A 13,457-nucleotide genomic window follows, 5' to 3' on the forward strand; every position below is an offset into this window, starting at 1 on the left:
TGGAAAGTATAAAATATTAATTTTAAGGAAATACACACACATACAGCGACGTACGCAGGGGGTGGTTCCTGGGGGTCCGGACCACCCCCGAAATTCCAACTTTTGTGTAATTGTAGTCTAATTTTTGGGACAAGTTTAGGAATTTCAATATAAAATACACAGATATTGAGTTTGGACCCCTCCCGAAATAAATTCCTGGGTACGCCACTGCACACACACGCTCATACACACACACAAATGGGCCCCTCTTGAAAATTGTCTCGTCGGCAGCGTACATATTTATAATATATAAGATACGTGGGAAAGTGCCCCTTTCGATTTAATAGTTTTAGTTGCGGGTCCGGTTGGAATGAAATGCCGTATATGATAGAGTCAAGTTTTTTTCAATCACCTATGCTATAAAAATAAACTTTCAAAGAAAGAAAAAGCGACAGAAAAACTTGTTGGGAATCGAACCCAGGTCTCCCGCCTAGTAGGCTCACGTCGTTCCCCTACATTACTCAATTCCTTAGATTCTGGACTTCCTACCTACTGCTCACATAGTACTGGTACGTAGCGGGCCCGCGTCTGTGGAATTATATACCTCTATAATCGGAAACACACTTAATTGTTTGCGTACTTCCACAAAACATACAAACACCAAATTTTGCATACTTGTTCGTCATGGGATGTGAGTAATGGGAAAATTCCGATATCACGAAAAAGGCGACATTTTCCATGTAAATGAAGTGTCGAAATTTTTCGTCGGTTTGAAATGCTGGTTTTTAGAGTAGTTCCGCACACCATAGAAACGTCATATTTTGTCAGGCAGTGAAGCTAGGAACATAGTTTATGATAGAAAAAGGAGCATTAAAATTCGTTTTCGTTTCGCGGCGCAAATCGAAAAAATGTGAAATTTGTAATGGCTGTATCTAAGAGGTAGAAATTTCGAGGTGATGTTTATTCTGATGCGTAGTTTGCGAATCCGCCCTTAAACTTGAAAAAAATAGTCATGTTCGGTGTAAGAAAGTGCTAGGAATATTATAAGGGGGCGTCTAATTCTACACAATTTGTAGATATGGTGGAATCACGAAATTGCGTTCAAGTGTGTAGAGTACAGCGCATGTGAGGGGAAAATTCCGACATGTTGGAAAAGTCGTCATCTTCGATTCAAAATGGCGGCTCAAAAATTTGTAACCATGAAAATTGTAAGTTGTGCTCTTGGTAGGTAAGCCAGGTTTCGCTATGTTATTAAGGACGTAGTTCAGTTTAAGTGAATAAACAAATCATTGGAGAAGTCGCCATCTTGAATTCAAAATTGCCATATTTTTGAATTGCCTTCATTTGGCCTCTTATGTGGTATATTGAGGAGAATAGAACAAACAGAATTCAACGTAGTAAGTTAGCTCCGCGGTAAAGTGTCTGGTTTCTGAGTAGCAGGTCAGGGTTCGAATCCCCGCCGACCTTGTTTTATCTTGCGTTTTTTTTTCTTATCACGTTGCTTTGTTTTATCAAAATAATTTCTGTTGGCATTGCGTGAACAAAATATTTTCGTTATTACAGACATAGACGGAAAGGATATATTTATACGCTAACTGTTGAGATGGTCTCGAAACTAGGCAGTATGTTCGTGTAAAGTTTCGAGACAATACTGAAGTATTTAAAATCAAACATATGTAGCATTGGAAATGGAGCATCACCAGTGTCTCTATCGGAAGCAATGTTCGGGGGGGGGATATTACCCCGGGGGCACTTCTGATAACATTCTATTTGTTATTGTATTATATACGTATTATTTTGATCTCGCCAGGGGCGCTCTGAGGAGGCGGTGTTCCCCAAAAAGAGTCTGAAAGAAACAAAGGGGCATCTTTTTCACGATATAGTGTCCATACAAGACAACAATACATTTTGTCTCGCGAGAACAGTGTCTACTTCAAACCGGAAACGATTGCAAAATATCTCTCTCCCCTTTTATGTCCCTCGTTAAGATACCTGCGTATACCAAACTTGGAGTGAATACCACAAATGGAAAGTATAAAATATTAATTTTAAGGAAATACACACACATACAGCGACGTACGCAGGGGGTGGTTCCTGGGGGTCCGGACCACCCCCGAAATTCCAACTTTTGTGTAATTGTAGTCTAATTTTTGGGACAAGTTTAGGAATTTCAATATAAAATACACAGATATTGAGTTTGGACCCCTCCCGAAATAAATTCCTGGGTACGCCACTGCACACACACGCTCATACACACACACAAATGGGCCCCTCTTGAAAATTGTCTCGTCGGCAGCGTACATATTTATAATATATAAGATACGTGGGAAAGTGCCCCTTTCGATTTAATAGTTTTAGTTGCGGGTCCGGTTGGAATGAAATGCCGTATATGATAGAGTCAAGTTTTTTTCAATCACCTATGCTATAAAAATAAACTTTCAAAGAAAGAAAAAGCGACAGAAAAACTTGTTGGGAATCGAACCCAGGTCTCCCGCCTAGTAGGCTCACGTCGTTCCCCTACATTACTCAATTCCTTAGATTCTGGACTTCCTACCTACTGCTCACATAGTACTGGTACGTAGCGGGCCCGCGTCTGTGGAATTATATACCTCTATAATCGGAAACACACTTAATTGTTTGCGTACTTCCACAAAACATACAAACACCAAATTTTGCATACTTGTTCGTCATGGGATGTGAGTAATGGGAAAATTCCGATATCACGAAAAAGGCGACATTTTCCATGTAAATGAAGTGTCGAAATTTTTCGTCGGTTTGAAATGCTGGTTTTTAGAGTAGTTCCGCACACCATAGAAACGTCATATTTTGTCAGGCAGTGAAGCTAGGAACATAGTTTATGATAGAAAAAAGAGCATTAAAATTCGTTTTCGTTTCGCGGCGCAAATCGAAAAAATGTGAAATTTGTAATGGCTGTATCTAGGAGGTAGAAATTTCGAGGTGATGTTTATTCTGATGCGTAGTTTGCGAATCCGCCCTTAAACTTGAAAAAAATAGTCATGTTCGGTGTAAGAAAGTGCTAGGAATATTATAAGGGAGCGTCTAATTCTACACAATTTGTAGATATGGTGGAATCACGAAATTGCGTTCAAGTGTGTAGAGTACAGCGCATGTGAGGGGAAAATTCCGACATGTTGGAAAAGTCGTCATCTTCGATTCAAAATGGCGGCTCAAAAATTTGTAACCATGAAAATTGTAAGTTGTGCTCTTGGTAGGTAAGCCAGGTTTCGCTATGTTATTAAGGACGTAGTTCAGTTTAAGTGAAGAAACAAATCATTGGAGAAGTCGCCATCTTGAATTCAAAACTGCCATATTTTTGAATTGCCTTAATTTTTCTTCTTATGTGGTATATTGAGGAGAATAGAACAAGCAGGATTCAACGTAGTAAGTTAGCTCCGCGGTAAAGTGTCTGGTTTCTGAGTAGCAGGTCTGGGTTCGAATCCCCGCCGACCTTGTTTTATCTTGCGTTTTTTTTCTTATCACGTTGCTTTGTTTTATGAAAATAATTTCTGTTGGCATTGCGTGAACAAAATATTTTCGTTATTACAGACATAGACGGAAAGGATATATTTATACGCTAACTGTTGAGATGGTCTCGAAACTAGGCAGTATGTTCGTGTAAAGTTTCAAGACGATACTGAAGTATTTAATATCAAACATATGTAGCATTGGAAATGGAGCATCACCAGTGTCTCTATCGGAAGCAATGTTCGAGGGGGGGAGTATTACCCCGGGGGCACTGCTGATAACATTCTATTTGTTATTGTATTATATACGTATTATATTGATCTCGCCAGGGGCGCTCTGAGGAGGCGGTGTTCCCCAAAAAGAGTGTGAAAGAAACAATGGGCATCTTTTTCACGATATAGTGTCCATACAAGACAACAATACATTTTGTCTCGCGACAACAGTGTCTACTTCAAACCGGAAACGATTGCAAAATATCTCTCTCCCCTTTTATGTCCCTCGTTAAGATACCTGCGTATACCAAATTTGGAGTGAATACCACAAATGGAAAGTATAAAATATTAATTTTAAGGAAATACACACACATACAGGGACGTACGCAGGGGGTGGTTCCTGGGGGTCCGGACCACCCCCGAAATTCCAACTTTTGTGTAATTGTAGTCTAATTTTTGGGACAAGTTTAGGAATTTCAATATAAAATACACAGATATTGAGTTTGGACCCCTCCCGAAATAAATTCCTGCGTACGCCACTGCACACACACGCTCATACACACACACAAATGGGCCCCTCTTGAAAATTGTCTCGTCGGCAGCGTACATATTTATAATATATAAGATACGTGGGAAAGTGCCCCTTTCGATTTAATAGTTTTAGTTGCGGGTGCGGTTGGAATGAAATGCCGTATATGATAGAGTCAAGCTTATTTTCAATCACCTATGCTATAAAAATAAACTTTCCAAGAAAGAAAAAGTGACACAAAAACTTGGTGGGAATCGAACCCAGGTCTCCAGCCTAGTAGGCTCACGTCGTTCCCCTACACTACTCAATTCCTTAGATTCTGGAGTTCCTACCTACTGCTCACATAGTACTGGTACGTAGCGGGCCCGCGTCTCTGGAATTATATACCTCTATAATCGGAAACACACTTAATTGTTTGCGTACTTCCACAAAACATACAAACACCAAACTTTGCATACTTGTTCGTCATGGGATGTGAGTAATGGGAAAATTCCGATATCACGAAAAAGGCGACATTTTCCATGTAAATGAAGTGTCGAAATTTTTCGTCGGTTTGAAATGCTGGTTTTTAGAGTAGTTCCGCACACCATAGAAACGTCATATTTCGTCAGGCAGTGAAGCTAGGAACATAGTTTATGATAGAAAAAAGAGCATTAAAATTCGTTTTCGTTTCGCGGCGCAAATCGAAAAAATGTGAAATTTGTAATGGCTGTATCTAGGAGGTAGAAATTTCGAGGTGATGTTTATTCTGATGCGTAGTTTGCGAACCCGCCCTTAAACTTGAAAAAAATAGTCATGTTCGGTGTAAGAAAGTGCTAGGAATATTATAAGGGGGCGTCTAATTCTACACAATTTGTAGATATGGTGGAATCACGAAATTGCGTTCAAGTGTGTAGAGTACAGCGCATGTGAGGGGAAAATTCCGACATGTTGGAAAAGTCGTCATCTTCGATTCAAAATGGCGGCTCAAAAATTTGTAACCATGAAAATTGTAAGTTGTGCTCTTGGTAGGTAAGCCAGGTTTCGCTATGTTATTAAGGACGTAGTTCAGTTTAAGTGAATAAACAAATCATTGGAGAAGTCGCCATCTTGAATTCAAAATTGCCATATTTTTGAATTGCCTTCATTTGGCCTCTTATGTGGTATATTGAGGAGAATAGAACAAACAGAATTCAACGTAGTAAGTTAGCTCCGCGGTAAAGTGTCTGGTTTCTGAGTAGCAGGTCAGGGTTCGAATCCCCGCCGACCTTGTTTTATCTTGCGTTTTTTTTCTTATCACGTTGCTTTGTTTTATCAAAATAATTTCTGTTGGCATTGCGTGAACAAAATATTTTCGTTATTACAGACATAGACGGAAAGGATATATTTATACGCTAACTGTTGAGATGGTCTCGAAACTAGGCAGTATGTTCGTGTAAAGTTTCAAGACGATACTGAAGTATTTAATATCAAACATATGTAGCATTGGAAATGGAGCATCACCAGTGTCTCTATCGGAAGCAATGTTCGGGGGGGGGGAATATTACCCCGGGGGCACTTCTGATAACATTCTATTTGTTATTGTATTATATACGTATTATTTTGATCTCGCCAGGGGCGCTCTGAGGAGGCGGTGTTCCCCAAAAAGAGTCTGAAAGAAACAAAGGGGCATCTTTTTCACGATATAGTGTCCATACAAGACAACAATACATTTTGTCTCGCGAGAACAGTGTCTACTTCAAACCGGAAACGATTGCAAAATATCTCAATCTCCTTTTATGTCGCTCGTTAAGATACCTGCGTATACCAAATTTGGAGTGAATACCACAAATGGAAAGTATAAAATATTAATTTTAAGGAAATACACACACATACAGGGACGTACGCAGGGGGTGGTTCCTGGGGGTCCGGACCACCCCCGAAATTCCAACTTTTGTGTAAATGTAGCCTAATTTTTGGGACAAGTTTAGGAATTTCAATATAAAATACACAGATATTGAGTTTGGACCCCTCCCGAAATAAATTCCTGCGTACGCCACTGCACACACACGCTCATACACACACAAATGGGCCCCTCTTGAAAATTGTCTCGTCGACAGCGTACATATTTATAATATATAAGATACGTGGGAAAGTGCCCCTTTCGATTTAATAGTTTTAGTTGCGGGTGCGGTTGGAATGAAATGCCGTATATGATAGAGTCAAGCTTATTTTCAATCACCTATGCTATAAAAATAAACTTTCCAAGAAAGAAAAAGTGACACAAAAACTTGGTGGGAATCGAACCCAGGTCTCCAGCCTAGTAGGCTCACGTCGTTCCCCTACACTACTCAATTCCTTAGATTCTGGAGTTCCTACCTACTGCTCACATAGTACTGGTACGTAGCGGGCCCGCGTCTCTGGAATTATATACCTCTATAATCGGAAACACACTTAATTGTTTGCGTACTTCCACAAAACATACAAACACCAAATTTTGCATACTTGTTCGTCATGGGATGTGAGTAATGGGAAAATTCCGATATCACGAAAAAGGCGACATTTTCCATGTAAATGAAGTGTCGAAATTTTTCGTCGGTTTGAAATGCTGGTTTTTAGAGTAGTTCCGCACACCATAAAAACGTCATATTTTGTCAGGCAGTGAAGCTAGGAACATAGTTTATGATAGAAAAAAGAGCATTAAAATTCGTTTTCGTTTCGCGGCGCAAATCGAAAAAATGTGAAATTTGTAATGGCTGTATCTAGGAGGTAGAAATTTCGAGGTGATGTTTATTCTGATGCGTAGTTTGCGAATCCGCCCTTAAACTTGAAAAGAATAGTCATGTTCGGTGTAAGAAAGTGCTAGGAATATTATAAGGGGGCGTCTAATTCTACACAATTTGTAGATATGGTGGAATCACGAAATTGCGTTCAAGTGTGTAGAGTACAGCGCATGTGAGGGGAAAATTCCTACATGTTGGAAAAGTCGTCATCTTCGATTCAAAATGGCGGCTCAAAAATTTGTAACCATGAAAATTGTAAGTTGTGCTCTTGGTAGGTAAGCCAGGTTTCGCTATGTTATTAAGGACGTAGTTCAGTTTAAGTGAAGAAACAAATCATTGGAGAAGTCGCCATCTTGAATTCAAAATTGCCATATTTTTGAATTGCCTTCATTTGGCTTCTTATGTGGTATATTGAGGAGAATAGAACAAGCAGAATTCAACGTAGTAAGTTAGCTCCGCGGTAAAGTGTCTGGTTTCTGAGTAGCAGGTCAGGGTTCGAATCCCCGCCGACCTTGTTTTATCTTGCGTTTTTTTTCTTATCACGTTGCTTTGTTTTATGAAAATAATTTCTGTTGGCATTGCGTGAACAAAATATTTTCGTTATTACAGACATAGACGGAAAGGATATATTTATACGCTAACTGTTGAGATGGTCTCGAAACTAGGCAGTATGTTCGTGTAAAGTTTCAAGACGATACTGAAGTATTTAATATCAAACATATGTAGCATTGGAAATGGAGCATCACCAGTGTCTCTATCGGAAGCAATGTTCAAGGGGGGGAGTATTACCCCGGGGGCACTGCTGATAACATTCTATTTGTTATTGTATTATATACGTATTATTTTGATCTCGCCAGGGGCGCTCTGAGGAGGCGGTGTTCCCCAAAAAGAGTGTGAAAGAAACAATGGGCATCTTTTTCACGATATAGTGTCCATACAAGACAACAATACATTTTGTCTCGCGACAACAGTGTCTACTTCAAACCGGAAACGATTGCAAAATATCTCTCTCCCCTTTTATGTCCCTCGTTAAGATACCTGCGTATACCAAATTTGGAGTGAATACCACAAATGGAAAGTATAAAATATTAATTTTAAGGAAATACACACACATACAGGGACGTACGCAGGGGGTGGTTCCTGGGGGTCCGGACCACCCCCGAAATTCCAACTTTTGTGTAATTGTAGTCTAATTTTTGGGACAAGTTTAGGAATTTCAATATAAAATACACAGATATTGAGTTTGGACCCCTCCCGAAATAAATTCCTGCGTACGCCACTGCACACACACGCTCATACACACACACAAATGGGCCCCTCTTGAAAATTGTCTCGTCGGCAGCGTACATATTTATAATATATAAGATACGTGGGAAAGTGCCCCTTTCGATTTAATAGTTTTAGTTGCGGGTGCGGTTGGAATGAAATGCCGTATATGATAGAGTCAAGCTTATTTTCAATCACCTATGCTATAAAAATAAACTTTCCAAGAAAGAAAAAGTGACACAAAAACTTGGTGGGAATCGAACCCAGGTCTCCAGCCTAGTAGGCTCACGTCGTTCCCCTACACTACTCAATTCCTTAGATTCTGGAGTTCCTACCTACTGCTCACATAGTACTGGTACGTAGCGGGCCCGCGTCTCTGGAATTATATACCTCTATAATCGGAAACACACTTAATTGTTTGCGTACTTCCACAAAACATACAAACACCAAACTTTGCATACTTGTTCGTCATGGGATGTGAGTAATGGGAAAATTCCGATATCACGAAAAAGGCGACATTTTCCATGTAAATGAAGTGTCGAAATTTTTCGTCGGTTTGAAATGCTGGTTTTTAGAGTAGTTCCGCACACCATAGAAACGTCATATTTCGTCAGGCAGTGAAGCTAGGAACATAGTTTATGATAGAAAAAAGAGCATTAAAATTCGTTTTCGTTTCGCGGCGCAAATCGAAAAAATGTGAAATTTGTAATGGCTGTATCTAGGAGGTAGAAATTTCGAGGTGATGTTTATTCTGATGCGTAGTTTGCGAATCCGCCCTTAAACTTGAAAAAAATAGTCATGCTCGGTGTAAGAAAGTGCTAGGAATATTATAAGGGGGCGTCTAATTCTACACAATTTGTAGATATGGTGGAATCACGAAATTGCGTTCAAGTGTGTAGAGTACAGCGCATGTGAGGGGAAAATTCCGACATGTTGGAAAAGTCGTCATCTTCGATTCAAAATGGCGGCTCAAAAATTTGTAACCATGAAAATTGTAAGTTGTGCTCTTGGTAGGTAAGCCAGGTTTCGCTATGTTATTAAGGACGTAGTTCAGTTTAAGTGAATAAACAAATCATTGGAGAAGTCGCCATCTTGAATTCAAAATTGCCATATTTTTGAATTGCCTTCATTTGGCCTCTTATGTGGTATATTGAGGAGAATAGAACAAACAGAATTCAACGTAGTAAGTTAGCTCCGCGGTAAAGTGTCTGGTTTCTGAGTAGCAGGTCAGGGTTCGAATCCCCGCCGACCTTGTTTTATCTTGCGTTTTTTTTCTTATCACGTTGCTTTGTTTTATCAAAATAATTTCTGTTGGCATTGCGTGAACAAAATATTTTCGTTATTACAGACATAGACGGAAAGGATATATTTATACGCTAACTGTTGAGATGGTCTCGAAACTAGGCAGTATGTTCGTGTAAAGTTTCAAGACGATACTGAAGTATTTAATATCAAACATATGTAGCATTGGAAATGGAGCATCACCAGTGTCTCTATCGGAAGCAATGTTCGGGGGGGGGGAATATTACCCCGGGGGCACTTCTGATAACATTCTATTTGTTATTGTATTATATACGTATTATTTTGATCTCGCCAGGGGCGCTCTGAGGAGGCGGTGTTCCCCAAAAAGAGTCTGAAAGAAACAAAGGGGCATCTTTTTCACGATATAGTGTCCATACAAGACAACAATACATTTTGTCTCGCGAGAACAGTGTCTACTTCAAACCGGAAACGATTGCAAAATATCTCAATCTCCTTTTATGTCGCTCGTTAAGATACCTGCGTATACCAAATTTGGAGTGAATACCACAAATGGAAAGTATAAAATATTAATTTTAAGGAAATACACACACATACAGGGACGTACGCAGGGGGTGGTTCCTGGGGGTCCGGACCACCCCCGAAATTCCAACTTTTGTGTAAATGTAGCCTAATTTTTGGGACAAGTTTAGGAATTTCAATACAAAATACACAGATATTGAGTTTGGACCCCTCCCGAAATAAATTCCTGCGTACGCCACTGCACACACACGCTCATACACACACAAATGGGCCCCTCTTGAAAATTGTCTCGTCGACAGCGTACATATTTATAATATATAAGATACGTGGGAAAGTGCCCCTTTCGATTTAATAGTTTTAGTTGCGGGTGCGGTTGGAATGAAATGCCGTATATGATAGAGTCAAGCTTATTTTCAATCACCTATGCTATAAAAATAAACTTTCCAAGAAAGAAAAAGTGACACAAAAACTTGGTGGGAATCGAACCCAGGTCTCCAGCCTAGTAGGCTCACGTCGTTCCCCTACACTACTCAATTCCTTAGATTCTGGAGTTCCTACCTACTGCTCACATAGTACTGGTACGTAGCGGGCCCGCGTCTCTGGAATTATATACCTCTATAATCGGAAACACACTTAATTGTTTGCGTACTTCCACAAAACATACAAACACCAAATTTTGCATACTTGTTCGTCATGGGATGTGAGTAATGGGAAAATTCCGATATCACGAAAAAGGCGACATTTTCCATGTAAATGAAGTGTCGAAATTTTTCGTCGGTTTGAAATGCTGGTTTTTAGAGTAGTTCCGCACACCATAAAAACGTCATATTTTGTCAGGCAGTGAAGCTAGGAACATAGTTTATGATAGAAAAAAGAGCATTAAAATTCGTTTTCGTTTCGCGGCGCAAATCGAAAAAATGTGAAATTTGTAATGGCTGTATCTAGGAGGTAGAAATTTCGAGGTGATGTTTATTCTGATGCGTAGTTTGCGAATCCGCCCTTAAACTTGAAAAAAATAGTCATGTTCGGTGTAAGAAAGTGCTAGGAATATTATAAGGGGGCGTCTAATTCTACACAATTTGTAGATATGGTGGAATCACGAAATTGCGTTCAAGTGTGTAGAGTACAGCGCATGTGAGGGGAAAATTCCTACATGTTGGAAAAGTCGTCATCTTCGATTCAAAATGGCGGCTCAAAAATTTGTAACCATGAAAATTGTAAGTTGTGCTCTTGGTAGGTAAGCCAGGTTTCGCTATGTTATTAAGGACGTAGTTCAGTTTAAGTGAAGAAACAAATCATTGGAGAAGTCGCCATCTTGAATTCAAAACTGCCATATTTTTGAATTGCCTTCATTTGGCTTCTTATGTGGTATATTGAGGAGAATAGAACAAGCAGAATTCAACGTAGTAAGTTAGCTCCGCGGTAAAGTGTCTGGTTTCTGAGTAGCAGGTCAGGGTTCGAATCCCCGCCGACCTTGTTTTATATTGCGTTTTTTTTCTTATCACGTTGCTTTGTTTTATCAAAATAATTTCTGTTGGCATTGCGTGAACAAAATATTTTCGTTATTACAGACATAGACGGAAAGGATATATTTATACGCTAACTGTTGAGATGGTCTCGAAACTAGGCAGTATGTTCGTGTAAAGTTTCAAGACGATACTGAAGTATTTAATATCAAACATATGTAGCATTGGAAATGGAGCATCACCAGTGTCTCTATCGGAAGCAATGTTCGAGGGGGGGAGTATTACCCCGGGGGCATTGCTGATAACATTCTATTTGTTATTGTATTATATACGTATTATTTTGATCTCGCCAGGGGCGCTCTGAGGAGGCGGTGTTCCCCAAAAAGAGTCTGAAAGAAACAAAGGGGCATCTTTTTCACGATATAGTGTCCATACAAGACAACAATACATTTTGTCTCGCGAGAACAGTGTCTACTTCAAACCGGAAACGATTGCAAAATATCTCTCTCCCCTTTTATGTCCCTCGTTAAGATACCTGCGTATACCAAACTTGGAGTGAATACCACAAATGGAAAGTATAAAATATTAATTTTAAGGAAATACACACACATACAGCGACGTACGCAGGGGGTGGTTCCTGGGGGTCCGGACCACCCCCGAAATTCCAACTTTTGTGTAATTGTAGTCTAATTTTTGGGACAAGTTTAGGAATTTCAATATAAAATACACAGATATTGAGTTTGGACCCCTCCCGAAATAAATTCCTGCGTACGCCACTGCACACACACGCTCATACACACACACAAATGGGCCCCTCTTGAAAATTGTCTCGTCGGCAGCGTACATATTTATAATATATAAGATACGTGGGAAAGTGCCCCTTTCGATTTAATAGTTTTAGTTGCGGGTCCGGTTGGAATGAAATGCCGTATATGATAGAGTCAAGTTTTTTTCAATCACCTATGCTATAAAAATAAACTTTCAAAGAAAGAAAAAGCGACAGAAAAACTTGTTGGGAATCGAACCCAGGTCTCCCGCCTAGTAGGCTCACGTCGTTCCCCTACATTACTCAATTCCTTAGATTCTGGACTTCCTACCTACTGCTCACATAGTACTGGTACGTAGCGGGCCCGCGTCTGTGGAATTATATACCTCTATAATCGGAAACACACTTAATTGTTTGCGTACTTCCACAAAACATACAAACACCAAATTTTGCATACTTGTTCGTCATGGGATGTGAGTAATGGAAAAATTCCGATATCACGAAAAAGGCGACATTTTCCATGTAAATGAAGTGTCGAAATTTTTCGTCGGTTTGAAATGCTGGTTTTTAGAGTAGTTCCGCACACCATAGAAACGTCATATTTTGTCAGGCAGTGAAGCTAGGAACATAGTTTATGATAGAAAAAAGAGCATTAAAATTCGTTTTCGTTTCGCGGCGCAAATCGAAAAAATGTGAAATTTGTAATGGCTGTATCTAGGAGGTAGAAATTTCGAGGTGATGTTTATTCTGATGCGTAGTTTGCGAATCCGCCCTTAAACTTGAAAAAAATAGTCATGTTCGGTGTAAGAAAGTGCTAGGAATATTATAAGGGGGCGTCTAATTCTACACAATTTGTAGATATGGTGGAATCACGAAATTGCGTTCAAGTGTGTAGAGTACAGCGCATGTGAGGGGAAAATTCCGACATGTTGGAAAAGTCGTCATCTTCGATTCAAAATGGCGGCTCAAAAATTTGTAACCATGAAAATTGTAAGTTGTGCTCTTGGTAGGTAAGCCAGGTTTCGCTATGTTATTAAGGACGTAGTTCAGTTTAAGTGAAGAAACAAATCATTGGAGAAGTCGCCATCTTGAATTCAAAACTGCCATATTTTTGAATTGTCTTAATTTTTCCTCTTATGTGGTATATTGAGGAGAATAGAACAAGCAGGATTCAACGTAGTAAGTTAGCTCCGCGGTAAAGTGTCTGGTTTCTGAGTAGCAGGTCTGGGT

This window comes from Thermobia domestica, chromosome 4 (assembly GCF_964235325.1).
Source record: "Thermobia domestica chromosome 4, izTheDome1.hap1.1, whole genome shotgun sequence".
In the NCBI taxonomy this organism is placed as follows: Eukaryota; Metazoa; Arthropoda; class Insecta; order Zygentoma; family Lepismatidae; genus Thermobia; species Thermobia domestica.